The sequence below is a fragment of the Oncorhynchus kisutch genome, linkage group LG22 (genome assembly GCF_002021735.2).
Source record: "Oncorhynchus kisutch isolate 150728-3 linkage group LG22, Okis_V2, whole genome shotgun sequence".
Classification (NCBI taxonomy): domain Eukaryota; kingdom Metazoa; phylum Chordata; class Actinopteri; order Salmoniformes; family Salmonidae; genus Oncorhynchus; species Oncorhynchus kisutch.
Genome location: NC_034195.2, coordinates 53,353,069 through 53,378,039, shown reverse-complemented (window position 1 = coordinate 53,378,039; position 24,971 = coordinate 53,353,069). Strand labels below are relative to the sequence as shown.

General features: G+C 40.8%; 1 pseudogene; it reads left to right on the top strand.

The window, feature by feature from the left end:
• The first annotated feature begins 1,650 nt into the window (after positions 1 to 1,650).
• The window catches only part of LOC109877887 (tumor protein p53-inducible protein 11-like), a 99,586-nt pseudogene continuing 76,265 nt past the window's right edge, over positions 1,651 to 24,971 (top strand).

Here is a 24,971-nt window from a genome sequence, read left to right as displayed (position 1 = left end):
GACAGTTAGTTCCGAGTTCCCCGTTGTCTGAGATTTCCCAGTTCCGAGTTCCCAGTTGTCTGAGATTTCCCAGTTCCGAGTTCCCAGTTGTCTGAGTTTTCCCAGTTCCGAGTTCCCAGTTGTCTGAGATTTCCCAGTTCCGAGTTCCCAGTTGTCTGAGATTTCCCAGTTCCGAGTTCCCAGTTGTCTGAGATTTCCCAGTTCCGAGTTCCCAGTTGTCTGAGATTTCCCAGTTCCGAGTTTCCAGTTGTCTGAGATTTCCCAGTTCCGAGTTTCCAGTTGTTTTGAACACGGATGAAAGCATGCTGGATGGACAGCATGGTCAATGTATTCAACCTTTTGTGGCCCATGGTGTTGCATGTGAAAGTTGATCCTTTTAAGCTTGGAAAATACACTGTTTAACCCAGACTTGGACCACACACCCTCTCCACCGATTCGCAGGCAAGGAAACAAAATAGTGATTGCTTTGCAAAGCTTGCAGTTAGCCACTGTTTCCTTCCAAACCACTCATTGCTGATTCTGCGATTTCCAACTTGTTGTGTAATGTTTATGTCCAATGGCCGATGAGCACCGATAAGTTTTATCTATAATTTATCTTCTTATGACAAGGATTGAAAAGGATTTGCTAGTAGATTGTCGACGTGATTCATGATAATGACTGCTTGTCTAGCTTGCTAGCTAAGATTCCAGTCCAATCAAAGCTACGGCAGATATAACGTGATTTGTCGTCATTTTATCTGTGGCCAATGACCTTGAGCCTTCTTGGATGGGCACTTCTAATGTAAATCTATGGCAGCACCCAAAGGGGCTTGAATTTTCTAGCTCTCCCTGTAGATTTTATAGTGATGTAGTGTCCCCATGAGTGACCGAACATTGAGCCAATCACGGCGCAACTAGAGAAGTTTACCAACGCCAACGTTCCGTATTTTCCGCTGGCTACCCCACCACCACAGAAAGCACTGAGCTGGGTTGAAACGCCTGCATTTTGGAGTTGCCTTACTCAAGAAGGCAAAAAATAGACCATGTTTGTATTCAGCTTTATTAAATCAATTCATATTTTTGTTTTTACATTGTTTGCAAACTGATATGTATTAATGCCAAAATAACATATAAAACAGCCACTTTTTTTTGCTAAACAAGTGGGGCTCAAAACAGGTGGGTCTCATAACAAGTGGGGCTCAAAACAGGTGGGGCTCTAAACAGGTGGGGCTCTAAACAGGTGGGTCTCAAAACAGGAGGGGCTCTAAACAGGTGGGGCTCTAAACAGGTGGGGCTCTAAACAGGTGGGGCCTCTAAACAGGTGGGGCTCTAAACAGATCAACTCTGCCATGAATGACTGGTCGCCACTGGCTCTTATAACCTCCACCACGCACAGCCAAGAGAGGACCGTGCTTCTACAGTACACCTGCATTGCTGGCTCTTTAGGGTTTTAGGCTGGCACTGTGACAACTGCTGATGTAAAAAAAAAATGATTGGTTGATTAGTTAATTCCCTAATAAAATAGCATAGCTATATGTTTGTATAGTGATATGCATTTCTCAAAATAAGACGGGGATTATGAAAAATCTACTCGGCAACGAGTAGTCTACATATTACGGTAATGACACTGCGCTCCCTTGTGCGTACCTCCCATTACGGTACCTGCATACATCCGTCGGATTCTCCACACCACTGTTTGCAAACCCATTGAGCACAGCTCAAAAGCTGCTGTTCGAATACCAGTGAAAGGAAAACTCTGTATTGTCTTCGCTTGCGGTACTGTAAGTACACACAAACTTCAGTATGTTTCGCTCAAACATTTCTTTGCATGTTATTTTTATTTATCAATAACTCGGTTTAGTTGAACAGTCGGTTTGCGTAGTTGAATGTCTTTTAAAATTTGAAAGATATATTAACTTCTCTGGACAAATAAACAATCTTTTTAATTGGTAGATTGAGGGCAAAATGAGTTAATTATGTAGCGTCTGGTGGAATGTGTGTTTTGATAGAATTTCAAGAATCACGCATTGGTTAATTCAACGACGCTTGTCCATTTGACACTTCTGATTATTCCTTGACGAAACAGTCACCACCAATATTCCCGATAATAGCTCATATGCCTGTTAAGGTCTTCTTCCGGATAAATTGATCAGCACTTTTGATATCCCGCTCACAAGTATCCCTGCAGCTATGAATAAACAGAATATTCATAATTTGGCCAGGGGCAGCGGAACGATTTTTTTTTTTTTTTCTTTTGACAGGGTTGCGGGGGAAAAAAATCCCGATTTTAGGTAGGCTATTAGTACATTTGTATATAATAAGCTGCATGTATGCATCTAACCTTCTGTCATTACTTGATGCTCTTTAGAATAACCTACTAAATAAAGCCTTGTATTACGTTCTGATAAGCATCGGTGGAATGAACGCATCATCAACTTTGACATCGCTAAAGTTCTCTTTCATTTCTGCCTCACATGGGGAGCGAAAACAATTACACTGAAAACCCATCTAGCACGTTTGGTGGCGATAACACAACGGAGTCCCATTCATCTTCAATTAAGTGGGCGAGGGACCGTTGAGGGAGGGAGTTGTACACCGCAGGACTGAAGTTGGGGGGGAGAGCGACTGAAGTTTTGACTCATACTCCACGACATCGCGTTGATATTGACCAATCGAAGCTGGCTATAGCTTCCAACCGCTATTGGATTGGCTGACTGGCTGTTGATAGCTACCTTGCGTGCCCTCAGGTGAGGGCTAACAGGAGTTCGAGACTAGCATGGCCAGGGAGTGCTGCTTGCATAGATCCTCTTAGGGACAGGGGAGATTTTCCTTGCACCTTTTCGAAATGACATTAATTTGTTTACTGGTTTTAAGCAATGGTGTAAAAATACTTTAATGTACTACTTCATTTTTTGGGGATACCTGCACGTTACTATTTAATTTGACAACTTTTACTTCACTACATTCTTAATGAAAATACTGTACTTTTGACTCCACAAATTTTCCCAGACAACCAAAAGTACTCTTACATTTTGACTGTTGGAAAATGGTGTAATTCAAGCATTTATCAAGAGAACACGTGGTCATCCCCACTGCCTCTGGCCTGGAAGACTTACTGAACAGAGAACACGTGGTCATCCCCACTGCCTCTGGCCTGGAAGACTTACTGAACAGAGAACACGTGGTCATCCCCACTGCCTCTGGCCTGGAAGACTTACTGAACAGAGAACACGTGGTCATCCCCACTGCCTCTGGCCTGGAAGACTTACTGAACAGAGAACACGTGGTCATCCCCACTGCCTCTGACCTGGAAGACTTACTGAACAGAGAACACGTGGTCATCCCCACTGCCTCTGGCCTGGAAGACTTACTGAACACTGAGCGTCTTTTGTAAATAATGTTGGACCCTGGCGATCTATACATTTTAAAAACAAGAAAATGGTGCCGTCTGCTTTGCAGAGTCAACTCTGCAGGCTACGTGGCCTAATACACCTCTGTGTAGTACTGCAAAAAAAACTAAAGTAAAGTTTTGAATAAAATGACCTTTGAACTTACTCTACCGGTTGACATACGCCATTGGAAAACAGTGGATGACACTGCGCATTGATAAAAAAAAAAAAAAAACGATGTTTACTTAGTTAATTCCCTAATAAAATAGCATAGCTATATGTTTGTATAGTGATATGCATTTCTCAAAATAAGACAGGGATTATGAAAAACCTACTCGGCAACGAGTAGTCTACATTTTACGGTGATGATACTGCGCTCCCTTGTGCGCATCCAAAGAAAATAACCTATTTTATACAGGACAAACAGGTTTCCAAGTACGCATTAAATAATTTGACTGATAGATTCAATGTAGTCGGAGGTATACTCCGCCAAAAGTCATTGCCACTCAACTCCATTGAGATGTGATGTACACGTTGTGGAGTTGAGCATTTTCAGCTGAATGACTAGTCTACCTGCTAGCAGCCTGTGTCCTGAGTCCGACGCTACATCCGTAATCGGCAGACATGTCTGATTAGAGAATCGCTGTTTGCATCACCGAGCAGTGAATTTAATGTTTTTTTTAAATCCAGTCTTTAGTTGCTACCCCCCCCCCCCCCCCTCGCTCTTCACAAATCAAAATCTAATATGATTGCCAATGTTTTGTCCTAGGTGTGCACCTAGGGTATATACATTTTGCTGATATCTTTTGCATTTTTAAACACAAGTTGTAGGTAAGTCGCGTCTCTCAACAACAACAAAATTAGGGTCTGGAAGAAGTTTTGAGGAACCCCGCAGACTTCACTCCGCGGTAGCACAAGTTTGGCGGTTTGTACGAAACACTTCGCAGACGGTTCAGATTGGAATGGCACTGCATGGGAACCCTGAACCATACAATTTAAAATGAACTACAACTTCTGTTCCTGTTGCAAAATGTTTTACAACAGATTAAACATTTTTCAACAATCGCCGTAATGAATACACCCCTGTCTGGTTCACACCTGTCTGTTGTTAGATAATGAGTGCCGCAAAACAGGAAGTAAATTAAACATATACGTGCAAAGCTAGACCAAAACATTGGCATCCATATTAGATTATGATTTGGGGAGGGGGTTAGTGTCAATTGAATTTAATAGATTTTTGTTCATTGCTTGGTGACTCAAATGGCGACTCGCCAGTCAGAACCGTGAGGCTGAGAAAATGTTTCAGTATTTTTAAAGCTGATTTTCCTGTAATTCAAAAAATGTAATAATTCAAGGCTTATGACGTGTTCAAATACTGTCCCCCCCCCCACACACACACACACAAAAAAGGTTCTAGGGTGTTGTGACCCAATGAGTCCCACCGTATCACTGGTGTGTTTTGGACTTCTAACTTATTCTTAAGATTGTGTGTTTGAGCCATTGCTCCTTGTGATTAACGGGGGGCTGAGCTACAACTGTGTTTGAGCCATTGGTCCGTGTGATTAACGGGGGCTGAGCTACAACTGTGTTTGAGCCATTGGTCCGTGTGATTAACGGGGGCTGAGCTACAACTGTGTTTGAGCCATTGGTCCGTGTGATTAACGGGGGGCTGAGCTACAACTGTGTTTGAGCCATTGGTCCGTGTGATTAACGGGGGCTGAGCTACAACTGTGTTTGAGCCAAGGGTGGATTCCGAAGGGGCCCGGGGCCCCGAGTCTTTTTATACAAAAACGTCCGAATGGTTTTAGCTACAAACTACAATAAGCCATCTGTAAAAAGCTGAGACTGTTTTGCTCTATGATGCTACACAAATGTCATTAGAAGGTAAGGGGCTCTTCTACATAGACTATAGGAAATCCCAGGTCATAGTGTCTATAATACTGTAAGGGGTTCTTCTACATAGAAGATCATAGGAAATCCCAGGACATAGTGTCTATAATATTGTAAGGGGTTCTTCTACATAGACTATAGGAAATCCCAGGTCATAGTGTCTATAATACTGTAAGGGGTTCTTCTACATAGACTATAGTAAATCCCAGGACATAGTGTCTATAATACTGTAAGGGGTTCTTCTACATAGACCATAGGAAATCCCAGGACATAGTGTCTATAATACTGTAAGGGGTTCTTCTACATAGACTATAGTAAATCCCAGGTCATAGTGTCTTTAATACTGTAAGGGGTTCTTCTACATAGACCATAGGAAATCCCAGGACATAGTGTCTATAATACTGTAAGGGGTTCTTCTACATAGACTATAGGAAATCCCAGGACATGGTGTCTATAATACTGTAAGGGGTTCTTCTACATAGATCATAGGAAATCCCAGGACATAGTGTCTATAATACTGTAAGGGGTTCTTCTACATAGACGACCATGGGAAATCCCAGGTCATAGTGTCTATAATACTGTAAGGGGTTGTTCTACATAGACTATAGGAAATCCCAGGACATAGTGTCTATAATACTGTAAGGGGTTCTTCTACATAGACCATAGGAAATCCCAGGACATAGTGTCTATAATACTGTAATAAACTCAGTTGTTGTCACAAACTCCATACGCCACACAGTCGTCACTGACTAGTTGGATATTAATTTCCCACTGAGCAAACATTTTCTGTGCTTACAGCATTCATATCAGGGTTTTGCTTAGGCAGACCTTAGTTGTTTTTTATTTTTATTTTTAAAACATTTTTCAGTAAGACTCATAAATGCAACAGTTTATGTCCAATAGTTTTGTGTTCTACTTGGAGCCCTGGTTGTCCTTTAAAGAACATGGTAAAACACCTCATTGTGAGACTCGATATAAAGGCTGGACATGAAGATAAATGAGCAGACTATTTTTTTTGCTGGGATCTGATGGGGTTAATGTGTTACCGTAGCCTAGCCGTTAGAACATTTCTCTGCTTGTTGTTTTCAGTCATTCCTCTTCGTGTTTCAACAAGATCTGTCAATGTGTGTGAACTGAACATGACCAACCATACTTAAAGGGAGAAAAAAAAAGCGTTTTGTTTTTCAGTACAAAAATTAACATTGATTGCTTCTAAACCGTTATAGGAAGAAGCTGTTTTAAAGTGCTTTAAAAAATAGCTGAAAATTACCTTTCCCTTTGACAAATGGAAGGATATAGTAGAGGGACTGAGGCGGGTAAGAGGGACTGAGGCGGGTAAGAGGGACTGAGGCGGGTAAGAGGGACTGAGGCGGGTAAGAGGGACTGAGGCGGGTAAGAGGGACTGAGGCGGGTAAGAGGGACTGAGGCGGGTAAGAGGGACTGAGGCGGGTAAGAGGGACTGAGGCGTGGCCAATAATAGTATTGCTTCAGGCTCTTTCATGGCAGAATGGTATATTCACTCTTGCAGAAGGAGGAAGAGAATAGGGACTGTGTGGGTGTCTGATGCATGTCGGGGACTGTTTGTGTATGGTCCCTGTATGCACAGTTTTTTGAGCTTGAAGTCAGAATTATTTTTAAGAAAACCTGGATAGACACCATGCCAGGGAAAGCTGCCTTTTTCCTGTGTGTGCGTGCGAAGATCACCCCCCCCCCCCCCCAACTACTACTTGAAGCAACCTAATAGGTTTGACCTGCTCTGTAAAAGCCAGGGACAATACTATTTGGGTGTGTTTCGATGGGTGTCCTCCTGTCTCTCTCTCTCCTAATGTGAGCATTAGAACACTCCCTAGTTTCTACAGGTCTGTGGACACACAACTAGTGTTTTTAAATACAAATTGAACTGATATGTAGAGAGAGACGTGTGACTTGGTTCTGTAGCGATATGTTGGCAAATTCGTGTAGGGCAGGCATATTGTACATAGAGATGCTACTGGAACTATCACTGCTCTCATCTGTATACAGTAGATGTGATGCCTGGCAAGAGAAGTTGTTGAAAGTGGAATCTCTGTTCCTACCGTGTGTGGTTTGTATAAAAGCCGAACGGCTACATAAATGTCAGCTGACTGAACACAGGGATTGTGTTGCGAGCCAAACAGTAGTCTCCTGTTTTCCTGCTCCGAGGGAAACGAACACCCTCCTTAACCTTTCTTCGCCCATGACAACGGTTCCATCACAGTAAACGTTGGACCTGTAAACAAAGGCTAAATCAAGGGGCTGGTTTGTGGTTCCGGAGTCATATTGAGACATTTTCCCGAAAGGGACACAAATTATTTTAATATAAGCCAATTCTTGGACTAATAAAGCACTTTCAACTGAGAATCTCTGTCTGGGAAAACAGGCCTGGTGTGTTTCGTGATTGGTGGATGTTGGCGCAAATTCCTTTTAATTAAGACCTAGACAACCAGGTGAAGGGAGTTCCTTTTAGTAATTAGTGATCTTAATTCATCAATCAAGTACGAAAACCCTGCAGACACTCGGCCCTCCGTGGAATGAGTTTCACACGTGGTCCTTGTGCTCTTTCCATGACAGACTGACCAGGTGAATACAGGTGAAAGCTATGATCACTTATTGATGTCACTTGTTAAATCCATTTCAATCAGTGTAGATGAGAGAGGGAGGAGACAGGTTAAAGAAGGATAAAAAAAATAAAATATATATATTTATTATTTTTTATTTTTAAATCTTAAGGCAATTGAGACATGGGTTGTGTATGTGTGCCATTCAAATCACAATACATTGAGAATCTCATATACGTATTGTATCGGCACCTAAATATCGTTGATAATATCCTAACGTGAGATCTCTAGCAATTTCCAGTAGTGATGCACTGATATGATATTTCTGCTCGATATACCGATATCTGTTATTTTCCTTGCCAAAAAAACCAATACTATTATATATATTTAAATAATAATAATAAATAAAAAAATAAATAATAATAATATTTAAAGTTTTTGCTGCCTTTAAAAATACACAAAAAAAACAACTTCTAGTACAGTTAAATAGTTAAAACACATGGATGCAGCGGTCTAAGGCACTGCATCTCAGTGCAAGAGGCGTCACTACAGTCCCTGGTTCGAATCCAGGCTGTGTCACATCCGGCTGTGATTGGGAGCCCCTAGGGCTGCGCACAATTGGCCCAACGTCATCCGGGCAGTCATTGTAAATAATAATTTGTTCTTACCTGTCTTGCCTAGTTAAATTAAGGTCACGTCACACACTGACCAAAAAGTTATTTTGTTGGCATTTGTGTCCCCATGACGAGTAAAACATCATCAAAACCTTTTTTCTTTCACTTACTTGCTGTGCTGTTTCATCGTTCAGTCGTTTCATCGTTCAGTCGTTCAGTCCTTTCATTGTCAACCAGGATTTCTACGGAACACCGTTTGCGTGTCAAACAAGATACACGTCAAATAACACTATTTGATGTCTCAAATAAGCCTGTTGACCAATCAGGACCTGACTATGACTGCACGTCACATAATAATTTTAATGCGTTCATAATTGATGTAGTTATTACACATTCATTACACTATCACTTGTATTTCATTTGTCACAACGATTCATTGATACCTATGCTATGATGCTGGTAAAGTTGTCTGCGCACCTACAGTGCTGGTCATAAAAAAACGCTAAGCTAGCTGATGGATGCAAACAATGTTCTACCCCCAAAAACCTAGCAAAACGACATAATCTAGGTGTCATCATCTAAAATAACCTTATTTTATAAAGTCGGACCCATCTATGTGAAGCTCGCCACAATAGTAGACTGCAGTTAGCCTTCAAAATAAAAGTATGGCATAATTCGACTATTTGTATTTATTTGCATCACTGCCAATGACATACTTTTATTTTGAAGAAAAAACGTAAATTCCACTATTGTGGCTAGCTTCACAACCCAGTTCGGTCGAGCCTCACTAGCCAGATGAAGCTAGCTGGCTGATTATAACGTTAGCTTTGGGCAACAGGGTTAAGTAGCTGGGCGAACAATAGGCGAACAACAAGTGGCAACCTAGGGAATACTTACTCACAAGGATTCCTAAAACATTGCTAAGAATAATGAAAATGACTGCATGTTCTATTGCTTGTTTTCAGGCTGGTTGTATTAGTGCTAGCTAGGTACCAAACTAAAGCTAGCTAGATACCAAACTAAAGCTAGCTAGATACCAAACTAAAGCTAGCTAGATACCAAACTAAAGCTAGCTAGATACCAAGCTAAAGCTAGCTAGATACCAAGCTAAAGCTAGCTAGATACCAAGCTAAAGCTAGCTAGATACCAAGCTAAAGCTAGCTAGATACCAAGCTAAAGCTAGCTAGATACCAAGCTAAAGCTAGCTAGATACCAAGCTAAAGCTAGCTAGATACCAAGCTAAAGCTAGCTAGATACCAAGCTAAAGCTAGCTAGATACCAAGCTAAAGCTAGCTAGATACCAAGCTAAAGCTAGCTAGATACCAAGCTAAAGCTAGCTAGGTACCAAGCTAAAGCTAGCTAGGTACCAAGCTAAAGCTAGCTAGGTACCAAGCTAAAGCTAGCTAGGTACCAAGCTAAAGCTAGCTATCCCAGAAGTTGCGGTCAAACAAACGATCGCAGAAGTTGCTGTTGAACAAATGATGCTTTATTACCTAAGTGGTATACATTGTTCGTGGTGTTTGCTTTTTTTGTACAGCTTTGACAGTGCTACTGTATCTTTTTGACACACAAAGACCCAAACGGCGTTCCGTAGTATCTATGTCATGAAGCTAATAGCAGTGACGCTATTACTGTGTAACTCCGGTAGGGCTACATCTGAAAAATAGCTCACTTGGTAGTGTGTTCTCGACCAGTCGGCGAAAGCCAACATCACCCACAACAGAGAACAGTTGATTGTCAATGGAATTTATTGCCCTTATCTTATCTTTAATGGTTTTCACCTTTTGAGTTGTCTCGCTGAAATGTTCTTACTCTTTCAAATGACTGATGGACTTGTTGACTGCTCGATCCACACAGCAGACATTGTGGGCTAGGTTAGGAATGCTGTGTTGCACGTATAGCGCTACATTTTACGTGGCGTCATTACGTCATGTACCTTCGTTATACAGGTATGCACGTCAGCTTTGATGTCGGTTTTTAACATTGGCGTTAAAGTAGACATCAGGCCGATACCACTGTTGGCATTTCTAGCTAATATCGTCCGATATGTTAACCGATATATCGTGCATCCCTAATTTCCAGCCCTAGCTGCATAACTGTACTGTTTAATACTTAATGAACCCTACCACCAAATCGTCCTTCCGGGTCAGGAATGAATCATAAGGATCGTCAATATGGATGATCGTCCATCTTGTTAGATAGACATGACGGGGAGACTGTTCTTTCTTCCTTTCTCGGCTCCCATGGAGCTAAGGATTCATCATTGTGATTTGTTGATATGACATAGCTGAGCTGGTTTGGGCCGCGGAGCTAAGATGGTTATTGCAAGCGTCTGTGAAGATGGTGTCTTTCGTTAGCTGTTTTTAAAAAGAGATACTGGTGAGATTCTTTTCTACTTACAGAAATAATCTCTGTCAGTGGAATTGGATACCATTTTTCATGTCTCCGTGTGCAGTATGAAGGAAGTTGGGTGTGTTTGCGAGCCAATGCTAACTAGCATTAGCATTAACTAGCATTAGCATTAACTAGCATTAGCATTAACTAGCATTAGCGTTAACTAGCATTAGCGCAATGATGAAGTCTACAGGTACGGTAGCATACCGTGATATATCCATGATATTGAGTCATCAAATTTTGTCACATATGCCGAATACAACAGGTGTAGACCTGACTGTGAAATGCTTACATACACGCCTTTAACCAACAATGCAGCTTTAAGAAAATATTTACTAAAGTGTGTATAGATATAGATGGTACCAGTCAAAATTTTCGGACACACAGACTCATTCAAGGGTTTTTCTTTATTTTTTAAAACTATTTTCTACATTGTAGAATAATAGTGAAGACTTCAACAATGGGAAAAAAAACACACAAAAAATGCATGGAATAATGTAGTAACCAAGTGTTAATCTAATCTAAATGTATTTTATATTTTCACATTCTTAAAATAGCCACCCTTTGCCTTGATGACAGCTTTGCACACTCTTGGCATTCTCTCAACCAGCTTCATGAGGTAGTCACCTGGAATGCATTTCAATTAACAGTTGTTCATTAATTTGTGGAATGTATTTCCTTCATGTGTTTGAGCCAATCAGTTGTTTTGACAAGGTAGGGTGGTTATACAGAAGATGGCCGTGTTTGGTAAAAGACCAAGTCCATATGGCAAGAACAGTTCAAAGAAGCAAAGAGAAATGACAGTCCATCATTACTTTAAGGCATGAAGGTCAGTCAAACCGGAAAATTTCAAGAACTTTGAAAGTTTATTCAAGTGCAGTCGCAAAAACCATCAAGCGCTGTGATGAAACTGGTTCTCATGAGGACCGCCACAGGAATGGAAGACCCAGAGTTAACTCGGCTGCAGAGGATAAGTTCATTAGAGATAACTGCACCTCAGATTGCAGCCCAAAGAAATGCTTCACAGAATTCAAGTAACAGACACATCTCAACATCAACTGTTCAGAGGAGACTGGGTGAATCAGGCCTTCATGGTCGAATTGCTGCAAAGAAACCACCACTAAAGGACACCAATAATAAGAAGAGACTTGATTGGCTCAAGAAACATAAGCAATGTACATTAGACTGGTGGAAATCTGTCCTTTAGTCTAATGAGTCCAAATGATAGATTTTGGCTCTAACCTCCATGTCTTTGTGAGACGCAGAGTAGGTGAACGGATGATCTCCGCATGTGTGGTTCCCACCGTGAAGCATGGAGGTGGTGGTGCTTTGCTGGTAACACACAGTGATTTATTTTAGAAATCAATGCACTTTTAACCAGCATGTCTACCACAGCATTCTGCAGTGATGCATCATCTTGTCTGGTTTGTGCTAGCATTAGTTTTTTTTTTCAACAGGACAATGACCCAACACACCTCTAGGCTTTGTAAGGGCTATTTGACCAGGGAGATTATTATTATAATCTATTGACAAATGTCCTCCATCTTGCTGCTGCAAATATTAAATGGGCATTTTTGGGATTTTTTATAAATTAATGATATGTACCCTTTTTAATTCTTGAAGAATATAGTTCATAATGCATTTTTAGTTTTTTTATAAGTTGAGTACTCCATCAGAACCCAAAATATCATATAAGCTTGTTTTACTCCAATGTTTGTAAACAAAGTGAATTTAAACAATGTATAGCCTCAATATTAAAACTATACTTTTGATATCATGCATCCATAGCTCTGTGCCGATTTTAAATTTGATTGTGGTTACATTTCTCCAGCCCCATCCCTCACCCATCCTTAGAGATCTGTGAGGAACAGTCCTTGTCAAAGGGGATCCTGAAGGCAGAATTTTCTTGGAATGGGAACCAGTCAATGAGGCACTTGTCAACATGATTATCATAATGTTGTAGATTCCAATGGGGTCAGAGCTCACCACGTGTAAAATATAGTGGACTACGATACCCACATGAATATATATTGCTCAGTGGACTACGATGCATTTTCTGCAACAGTGAGTCTGATTTTTAAATGGTTGGCTATAGAAGATGGGCTTATCTCAGTGGTAGGCGTTGTGTTTTGGCGTTTGCCTCGGGGGGTTCTGTTGATGGTGTGGAGCTGCAGAGAGGTTTTTATCTTCATGGAAATGGTTGGGTGTAGAGTAGATGGAAGCATCTGGCAGTGGTAGCCTATGGTTGACATTCATTTGGTCTTTCTGTAGTGTTGGCTTCATTCAAAGTGACTTACGGTACAGTGATACAGCTATTTTTAGTTTGTAATCCCTGTGGAAATGAAACTCATAACCTTTTTGTTCATAGCGCTTACAAAGGAAGCCACACAGGACGACTGTTTGAGATGGTGGTTGGCATCTCTCACTGTTAATCTCTCACCGTGGAAAGGAAGTGCAGTACTGCAGATGTTTGAGATTCAGATCGGCCTCTAGAGTCGGCTATGATGGGCTACTGATGCAATGCAGGGAGCCACTCAGCCCTGAGCCCTCAGTCATCCCAGAGACGCACGGATAGATTTTAATATTTGTAATTTCACCTTTATTTAACCAGGTAGGCTAGTTGAGAACACCTTTATTTAACCAGGTAGGCTAGTTGAGAACACCTTTATTTAACCAGGTGGGCTAGTTGAGAACACCTTTATTTAACCAGGTGGGCTAGTTGAGAACACCTTTATTTAACCAGGGAGGCTAGTTGAGAACACCTTTATTTAACCAGGTAGTCTAGTTGAGAACACCTTTATTTAACCAGGTAGGCTAGTTGAGAACACCTTTATTTAACCAGGTAGGCTAGTTGAGAACACCTTTATTTAACCAGGTAGGCTAGTTGAGAACACCTTTATTTAACCAGGGAGGCTAGTTGAGAACACCTTTATTTAACCAGGGAGGCTAGTTGAGAACACCTTTATTTAACCAGGTAGGCCAGTTGAGAACACCTTTATTTAACCAGGGAGGCTAGTTGAGAACACCTTTATTTAACCAGGTAGGCCAGTTGAGAACACCTTTATTTAACCAGGGAGGCTAGTTGAGAACACCTTTATTTAACCAGGTAGGCCAGTTGAGAACACCTTTATTTAACCAGGTAGGCTAGTTGAGAACACCTTTATTTAACCAGGTAGGCTAGTTGAGAACACCTTTATTTAACCAGGTAGGCCAGTTGAGAACACCTTTATTTAACCAGGTAGGCTAGTTGAGAACACCTTTATTTAACCAGGTAGGCTAGTTGAGAACACCTTTATTTAACCAGGTAGGCTAGTTGAGAACACCTTTATTTAACCAGGTAGGCTAGTTGAGAACACCTTTATTTAACCAGGTAGGCTAGTTGAGAACACCTTTATTTAACCAGGTAGGCTAGTTGAGAACACCTTTATTTAACCAGGTAGGCTAGTTGAGAACACCTTTATTTAACCAGGTAGGCTAGTTGAGAACACCTTTATTTAACCAGGTAGGCTAGTTGAGAACACCTTTATTTAACCAGGTAGGCTAGTTGAGAACACCTTTATTTAACCAGGTAGGCTAGTTGAGAACACCTTTATTTAACCAGGTAGGCTAGTTGAGAACACCTTTATTTAACCAGGTAGGCTAGTTGAGAACACCTTTATTTAACCAGGTAGGCTAGTTGAGAACACCTTTATTTAACCAGGTAGGCTAGTTGAGAACACCTTTATTTAACCAGGTAGGCTAGTTGAGAACACCTTTATTTAACCAGGTAGGCTAGTTGAGAACACCTTTATTTAACCAGGTAGGCTAGTTGAGAACACCTTTATTTAACCAGGTAGGCTAGTTGAGAACACCTTTATTTAACCAGGTAGGCCAGTTGAGAACACCTTTATTTAACCAGGTAGGCTAGTTGAGAACACCTTTATTTAACCAGGTAGGCTAGTTGAGAACACCTTTATTTAACCAGGTAGGCTAGTTGAGAACACCTTTATTTAACCAGGTAGGCTAGTTGAGAACACCTTTATTTAACCAGGTAGGCTAGTTGAGAACACCTTTATTTAACCAGGTAGGCCAGTTGAGAACACCTTTATTTAACCAGGTAGGCTAGTTGAGAACACCTTTATTTAACCAGGTAGGCTAGTTGAGAACACCTTTATTTAACCAGGTAGGCTAGTTGAGAACACCTTTATTTAACCAGGTAGGCTAGTTGAGAACACCTTTATTTAACCAGGTAGGCTAGTTGAGAACACCTTTATTTAACCAGGTAGGCTAGTTGAGAACACCTTTATTTAACCAGGTAGGCTAGTTGAGAACACCTTTATTTAACCAGGTAGGCTAGTTGAGAACACCTTTATTTAACCAGGTAGGCTAGTTGAGAACACCTTTATTTAACCAGGTAGGCCAGTTGAGTTCTCATTTACAACTGTGACCTGGCCAAGACAAAGCAACAAAAAGAACAGAGTTACACATAAATAATAAACAAGGGTACAGTCAATAACACAATAGAAAAAGTCTTTATACAGTGTGTGGAAATGGAGTAAGGAGGTAAGGCCATAAATAGGCCATAGTGGTGAATTAACACTGGAGTGATAGATGTGCAGATGATGATGTGCCAGTAGAAATACTGGTGTGCGAAAGAGCAGAAAAGTAAATAAAAACAATATGGGCATGAGGTAGGTAGCTTGGATGTGCTATTTACAGATGGGCTGTGTACAGCTGCAGTGATCAGTGAGCTGCTCACTGATGTTTAAAGTGTTACGGATACAGGTATCCTGTGTGTTTTCTTTCCTTCTCCACTATTCACAGGTGTCGCCAATCATCATTCCCCAATCAAGTCATTAATCTGAAGACACACCTCCTGTTTCCATTACCCAATCACATCCCCTTTCCCTTGTTTTAAAAACCCATTCTGTTGTTTCTCTCTCTCTCTCAGATCTCTCTCTCTCTCTCTGGCAGAGATCTCTCTCTCTCTCCTCTCTGCCTCTCAGAGATCTCTCTCTCTCTCTTTCTCTTTCTCCTCTCTTTCTCCTCTCTCTTTCTTTCTCCTCTCTCTTTCTTTCTCCTCTCTCTTTCTCCTCTCTCTTTCTCCTCTCTCTTTCTCCTCTCTCTTTCTCCTTTCTCTTTCTCCTCTCTCTTTCTCCTCTCTCTTTCTCCTTTCTCTTTCTCCTCTCTCTTTCTCCTTTCTTTCTTTCTTTCTTTCTTTCTCTCTCTCTTGTTTTTACACGGCACTTTGTCTTATCCTGTGAGTTTTGTTATGGTGTTTGTTTGATGGTGGGGAAAGGGGGTACCAAGCCGCCCATGGACCTACATTACACGTAGGAATACTTTGTCTAAGTACCCTAGTTAGAACTGGGCGGACCACCCGCTGTATTTGATTGGTTAGGTAGTATTGAAGCATCTAGCTTAGGGGTGTTTTGGGATATTTCTTTCTTTCCTTGGGTCCAGCTCAGCCCCATTTCCCGCCCCCACTTTACCATGTGTTTAAAAATAAACCAATAGTGTTTGACGGTAGATTTAAGTTGTCTGTGGTTTTTGTTCTCACGTTGCAATTTGTTCCAGTAATTGGCAGCAGAGAACTGGAAGGAAAGGTGGCCAAAGGAGGTGTTGGCTTTGAGGTTGACCCGTGAGAAATACCTGCTGGAGCGCGTGCTATGGGTGGGTGTTATGGTGACCAGTGAGCTGAGATAAGGCGGAGCTTTACCTAGCAAAGACTTATAGATGACCTGGAGCCAGTGTATTGGTGACGAGAACATACATGTCGCAGTGGTGGGTGGTATATGGGGCTTTGGTGACACAACGGATGGCACTGTGATAGACTGCAAGAATGGTCCACCACCCAAAGGACATACAGCCAACTTGACACAACTGTACTGCAGTGATCGCTGAGATGGTTGAGATTCAGTGTCTGGGCTCTGTTGCGTTGTTGCTGGTCTGCCAACAGTAGCATGGCTGTCCCAGAGGCTCAGACATCACTGCACGCTGGCCTGGACAGCACAAGCAGCTGTCCAAGTTCCAGATGCCAAGATGCATGCTCTCCTGGGCTCAATGCACGCTCTCCTGGGCTCGATGCACGCTCTCCTGGGCAGCAGCAGCGCAGACCAAGCAGATGGTGACCCCGTTAACTAAATTTGAGCCTCCACTGACCATGGCATTCTGACCATTCTGTCGCCAAGATTTCTGTTGCCTTTCTCGGTCACCTACACAGTTCTCCGTCACTGGGACGGTTTTCCGTCATATGGATTCTTTGTAATGAGAAGAGAAAAAAAGACCTTAGGACTGGAATTGGTCAAACGTGCAGTTGAATACATGTACAATATGATCCACTTTCTAGTACCCTATAAAATCTGTTTCATTTTTGGAATAATTCCATTTAGTTTTCCAAATGTTTTGTATTTTCAGGTTTCATAATTTTCCCAGTTTTTCTGCTCTCTCTCCCATCCACTTTGTTTCTTAATAGGAAAAACAACAACATTGGATGTTTTATATGTCCACAACAATGCTTAAAGCACATCAGGAGACTAATCTCGAGGTATGGTGGAAAAATAATTAATACAAGTGTCCACCTAGCAAGAGGCTGTTTAGTGGTGTTTTTAAAAAGACATGTGATTAGAGTTTTCCAAACAAAATACCCTGGATTGATGCATTATACCAAGTATGCATAGGCTACTTGTAGATAACATTTAGTTGAGAAGGAAAGGCTTCCTCAATACCATCAACCAGAAGAAGGTTGTCGTTAGCATCATTGCTAACGGCTACACAGAGGCATTAATACCTAAACCAAAACATGTCTGCAGCATTGAAGGTCCCCAAGAACACTGGCCTCCCATCATTCTTAAATGGAAGAAGTTTGGAACCACCAAGAACTCTTCCTAGAGCTGGCCGCTCGGCCAAACTGAGCAATCCTGGGAGAAGGGCCTTGGTCAGGGAGGTGACCAAGAACCTGATGGTCACTCTGACAGAGCTCCAAAGTTCCTCTGTGGAGATGTCCTTCTGGAACATTCTCCCATCTCTACAGTACTCCACCAATCAGGCCTTTATGGTAGTGACCAGACGGAAGCCACTCCTCAGTAAAAAAGAACATGACCGCCTGCTTTGAGTTTGTTAAAAGGCACCTTAAGGACTCTGACCATGAAAAACAAGATTCTTTGGTCTGATGAAAACAAGATTGAACTCTGGCCTCAATGCCAAGCTTCATGTCTGGAGGAAACCAGGCACTATCCGTGCGGTGAAGCAAGGTGGTGGCAGCATCATGCTGTGGGGATGTTTTTCAGTGGCGGCGACTGGGAGACTAGTCAGGATTGAGGGAAAGATGAACGGAGCAATGTACAGAGATCCTCGATGAAAACCTGCTCCCGACCACTCAGACTGGGGTGAAGGGTCACCTTCCAACAGGACAACCGCCATAAGCACCCAGCCAAGACAACATAGGAGTGGCTTCGGGACAAGTCTCTGATTTTGTTCTTGAGTGTGGCCCAGGCAGATCCTGGACTTGAACCCGATCAAACATCTCTGGAGAGACCTGAAAATAGCTGTGCAGCTACGCTCCCCATCCAGCCTGACAGAGCTTGAGAGGATCTGCAGAGGAGAATGGGAGAAACTCTCACAAATACAGGTGTGCCAAGCTTGTAGCGTCATACCCAAGAAGACTGGCTGGAATTGCTGCCGAAAATGCTTCAACAAAGTACTGAGTGAAAGGTCTGAATACTTATGTAAATGTGATTTGTATATATATATATATATATATATATATATATATATATATATATATATATATATATATATATATATATATATATATATATATATATATATATATATATATATATATATATATATATATATATATATATATATATATATATATATATATATATATATATATATATATATATATATATATATATATATATATATATATATATATATATATATAATAAATTAGCAAAAATGTCCACCTGTTTTTGCTTTGTCATTATGGGGTATTGTGTGTAGATTGAAGAGGGGGAACAATTGAACCCATTTTAGAATAAGTCTAACGTAAGTGTTGTAAAAGTGACTGGGCCTGAATACTTGCTGAATACACTGTACATCTGTAAGGTCCCTCAGTCAAGTATTAGATTTCAAGCACCGGTTCAATGAAAGCCGCATATAAGGGCAGTGATTGGTAACCATAACAGATCAGACTGAATATCGCTTTAAGCCTGGTCAAGTTAATAATTAGGCTGTGGATGATGTATTAAACCACCCAGACACATCAGAGATCCAGTCGTCCTTCTGAACTGAGTTGCAGGACAGGGATGAAACTGCTCAGGGGATGTTACCATTGGTTGTTTAAAAAAAACGCCTACAGAGTTCAATGGGGGAGGATCAACTACACAATAAAGACCTGAATGACAGAGCGAAAAGTGCAATACAAATATTTCTAAGCATTCATGCGACCAAGGCACTAAATCAATACTGAAGAAAAGAAGAAAAAAAACACTGCAAAGGACACGTTTTGCCCTAAATGGAAAGCCCTAAATGGAAAGCCCTAAATGGAAAGCCCTAAATGGAAAGCCCTAAATGGAAAGCCCTAAATGGAAAGCCCTAAATGGAAAGCCCTAAATGGAAAGCCGTTGTGTAGTTGGGGGCAAATGCAACACATCACTGAGAAACTGCCTCCTTTCCCCCCATTTTTTTGGTTTTGTTTTTTCAAGCATGGTGGTCTTTGCTTGACATCCGCAAATAGTGGGGAGATTTTCAGGATAAGAATAAATGGGATGGAGCTAAGCAAAAGACACAATCCTAGAGGTTAAACTTACTTCAGTCTGCTTTCCACCAGACGCTGTGAGAGGAATTCACCTTTCAACTGGACAATAACCTTAAAACAGAAGGCCACATCTACACGGGAGTTTCTTACCAAGAAGACGGGGACATTTTCCAGAGTGGCCATCTTTGCAAGAAAATATTGTAAAGGATAATGGGATAGTATACAAATCTCTTATAGACTTACCCAAGAAGACTCACAGCTGTAATGTATGCCAAATGTGTCTCTAACACGTATTGAGTCAGGGAGGGGGGAATACTTCATCAACGACTATATATTTGCGTTATTTATTTTGTATATAAAAAATAAAAAAAAGTAGCATTTTCCTTTCACATTCACATTCCACTTTGATATTAATCCAACTTAAATGAATTCTAATTAAATTAACTTTGTGACGTTTTGAAGGAATCCAAGGGAAAACGTTTGCAAGGAACTGTATAGAATCGTGTGCATCGCAAACGTCAAATTGTACGGAGGGAGGATTGCCATAATTCTAGAAATATGCACCTCCAAAGAAATTGTTTAGTGATCAAGAATATGAAGTGTTTTTAGTTTGCAATGGGTAATGATTACTGGCATAGGTCTAATGATCTTTTTTTGGTATGTCATAATTGATTGAAATTGATTTAATTTACTGAGCGCTTGCATTTGGAATTTGTTTAAAATTGAAGTATTACATAATCAAAATATGTTGGAGACAAAATGTAATGAAAAGTGATGTCTAGGTAGCCTGAAATAGACACATTAGCTTGAGACTCGGGACATTGTGACTTGACAGGTTTGTGACTATAATTTCTTGCTCCCACCTCTGGTTGTTACTTTAAGGATGTGAGGGAACAGGTCATTAACAGTACGAGAGAGAGAGCTTTTGAGAGGTTGACTTTTTTTTTTGAGTTCAGACAAAAGTACAAACGAAGTAAAACTGGAACATTTGACAGTAGGATGTTACAGAATGGTGTAGTATGGAACTCTGTGTCCTCATGACACCTCTGTCTTCATCAGGGTATTTCTTATGTTTATGTTTCTGTCGTCATGTACTCTGTTAACTCTTTAAAAAAATATTTTTTATTTTTAGATTTAAAGGCCCAATGCAGCCGTTTTTATATGAATATCAAATTTCTTGGTAACAATTAAGTACATTACTGTAATAGATTTCCATTTTAAAATGGACAAACTTTTTGCTTGGCCTGTCTTTTAGATTGGTCTGACTGGGGGAGGGAAAACTGAAAACTAGCTATTACTGGCAGAGGTTTGGAGCTCCTTATTGGGCTATTAACCAATTTACCATACAGTGATCTCACCGTGGTAAACTGAAACTCCCACCCATGCAAACCTGACTCACCATCACCAAACCTGCCCCTCTCGACTATTAGGGGTGTAAACGGTACACGTATTCGTACTGAACCGTTCGGTACTGGAACCTCTGTTCGGTCCGCACTGTGAACTCGAATGAAAAAATAAAATGAAAACACAAGCCCTATAAGCTGACTACGCTGTGTTATATGCCTCTTGAGTAAATCTGAGATGAAAACGGCTATTCCGTTAAAACAACTAAAGCTGCATAGGCACATTGTAATCAAAAATTAAAATCTTAATTGGTGCATTTTCAAGCTGTCCTTTTTGTGAGGTGCAGCCGGGAACTAGTTCTGTACAATAGCAACTGGTGGGGTCAATAAACCTAGAGGATTCTCCATCGTTTAGATATCCAGTTTGAAAACAACATTTTGGTTTCCTAGTAGATTAAAACGGCAATGGAGCAGAGGGTAAATTTACCTCTGCTCAACCAGATTACTTTATGCAGCTGACAACACCTCAAACATGTCGCCGTAAACATGTCGACAGCACCCCAGTATTTCTACCGCTGGAGAAAAACGGAAACGCCAAAAACAATAACAACTTGGTCTCCCCTCTGTATTCAAGCATCTGATTCTGACCGGGCCAAAGAAATCAAAGACATGACAAGAGCTGCAGCTATGTTTTATAGCCACGGATATGCGTCCATTCTCAGTGGTTGAGAAGAATTGGGGGTTTCAGCACCTCCATGAACGTGCTCGAGACACTTTACGAACTTCACCCTCTCGCATTCACTGGTAGTGCCCGGTCTATATAAGCAAGTCAAAGTTGTCAATGAATTGGCCAATTCACCCTGTGTTACTCTTACTACATATGGATGGACAATCCAGGGCTACAGAGTGGTACAGTGCCTTCAGAAACTATTCATACCCCTTGATTTATTCCACAGTTTGTTATAGCCTGAATTCAAAATAGATTAAATAGTTTTTCCCCCCCACCAAACCACACAAAATACCCCAGTAATGACAAAATTAAAACATGTTTTTAGAAATGTTCGCAAATGTATTGAAAACTAAATACAGAAATGTCTAATGTAAGTAGGTATTCACACCCCTGAGTCAGTACATGTTAGAATCACCTTTGGCAGCGATTACAGCTGTGCGTGTTTCTGGGTAAGTTGCTAAGAGTTTTGCACATCTGGATTGTATAATATTTGCCCATTTCTATTATTTTCAAAATTCTTCAAGCTAATTGGTTGTTGATCATTGTTAGACAACCATGTTCATGTCTTGCCATAATTTAAGTCTAAACAAACTCACCACTTCTTGTATATTTGGCTTGGTGTTTTAGCTTATTGTCCTGCTGAAAGGTGAATTCTTCTCCCATTGTCTGGTGGAAAGCAGACTGAACCAGGTTTACCTCTAGGATTTTGCCTGTGCTTAGCTCCATTCAGTTTCTTTTTATCTTGAAAAACTCCCCAGTCCTTAACGATTACAAGCATACCCATAACATGATGCAGCCACCACTATGCTTGATACTATGTGAAGTGGTACTCGATAATGTGTTGTATTGGATTTGCCATAAACATTAATATTTGTATTCAGGACAAAAAGTTCATTGCTTTACAAATTTTTGCAGAATTACTTTAGTGCCTTGTTGCAAACAGGATGCATGTTTTGGAATATTTTTTAAAATTCTTTACAGGCTTCATTCTTTTCACTCTGTCATTTAGGTTAGTATTGTGGAGCAACTACATTGTTGTTGATCCATCCTCAGTTTTCTCCTATCACAGCCATTCAGTTCTGTAACGGTTTTAAAGTCACCATTGGCCTCAGGGTTTCCTTCCTCTCCGGCAACTGAGTTAGGAAGGACGCCTGTATCTTTGTAGTGACTGGGTGTATTGATACACCATTCAAAGTGTAATTAATAACTTCACCATGCTGAAAGGGATATTCAGTGTCGGCTTAAAAAAAAAAAAAAAAGAAGTGTGTGTTCAACCCATCTACCAATAGGAATTGGGGAAACCTCTCTGGGGGAACATACCATTATCTGTATGTGTGGGAGATGAGCTATTCATTAAAATCATCATGTTAAACACTATTGCACACAGTGAGTCCATGCAACGTCTTGTGTTACTCGTAAAGCACATTTTTACTTCTGAAATTTTAGATTTGCCATTACAAAGTGGTTGAATACTTATTGACTCAAGACATTTCATTTTTAATTAATGTGTAAAAAAAAATTATATATATATTTCGACATTATGGGTTAGTGACCGTGACAATTTTTTTTTTAATTCAAGAAATGTTCAATTCTGTCTAACACAGTACAATGTGGAAAATCAAAGGGTTAAATACCTTGTGAAGGCGCTGTACTTAACAGTGACAGGCCATCACCCCAGAGTGGGAAACCACAGCTATGGTCACTACAGTATCCTTTGAGTCACACAGACACATATTTCCATAGCAAAAGGCTATACCATATCTGAGCCATGTTTTACATGTTGAATTCACACACATATTACACTTCTTTATTTTAGTGTTGTTGAGTAATGGTGTTCTCATTTTAAGACGATACAAAGTGTTATTCCTGATAGTGACGTCACCAGGCATTACATGACTAATGATCATGGAGTCCAGGGGCGGTTGGTGCCGTTTAAGATGAGGGAGGACTGTCTTTTTATCTTTTGGAGAAGGGCCTTATTTCTATTACAGCATATTGGGACGTCTGTCATTCATTTTCTGTTCACCCAGTTCAATGTAACGTCGACAGGTTTAGGTTACTACATTATACTCCATTGTTCCCTATACCCATCATGAGGTTGCCTCAACCTAGCCTATGAATGAAAGTTTGCAACGTAGGTGCACAAAGGTAGAGAGGAATTAAAGCAATCAAGATGACTGAGTGACACATTCAATACCGCCTTGCACTCTTGCCTGCATCTTGCTGATCTAGGGTGTAATCTTTAGTTTCTATTGGACAAATTCAGGTATGTTTATCCCAGGTTTTGTTGTTCAGATTTCTTCAGTTTTTTAAATAAATGTTTTTCAACAGAATCGGCATGATAAATACATGCCTGGTCAGGCGTAAACACAATTCACTTTCATAGCAGCCACGTTGTATTCCTTCTCCCATCTATGCACTCCTTTTACCTTTGCTTGCGGACTTCAACACATCAGCTGTATGTGACCAGGCGATAAAAAAAAATTAAAAACCTTGCCATGTCATAACTGCTATACACAGCCTACATCGTTGTCCCCAAGCTAATAGAACTAGTAACGCATTACTAAACCTGCTACAATCATGCAGTAAAGTTAGTGTACAGTCAGTAAGCAGTTTAGCACTTATACCGGTGGGCCCCAATGGCAATAAATGAGTACAACCAAAAACAGAATCACATTGTAGGATTTTTAAATTCATTTATTTGCAAATTATGGTGGAAAATAAGTATTTGGTCAATAACAAAAGTTTCTCAATACTTTGTTATATACTCTTTGTTGGCAATGACAGAGGTCAAACGTTTTCTATAAGTCTTCAAGGTTTTCACACACTGTTGCTGGTATTTTGGCCCATTCCTCCATGCAGATCTCCTCTAGAGCAGTGATGTTTTGGGGCTGTTGCTGGGCAACACGGACTTTCAACTCCCTCCAAAGATTTTCTATGGGGTTGAGATCTGGAGACTGGCTAGGCCACTCCAGGACCTTAAAATGCTTCTTACGAAGCCACTCCTTCGTTGCCCGGGCGGTGTGTTTGGGATCATTGTCATGCTGAAAGACCCAGCCACGTTTCATCTTCAATGCCCTTGCTGATGGAAGGATGTTTTCACTCAAAATCTCACGATACATGGCCCCATTCATTCTTTCCTTTACACGGATCAGTCGTTCTGGTCCCTTTGCAGAAAAACAGCCCCAAAGCATGTTGTTTCCACCCCCATGCTTCACAGTAGGTATGGTGTTCTTTGGATGTAACTCAGCATTCTTTGTCCTCCAAACACGACGAGTTGAGTTTTTACCAAAAAGTTCTATTTTGGTTT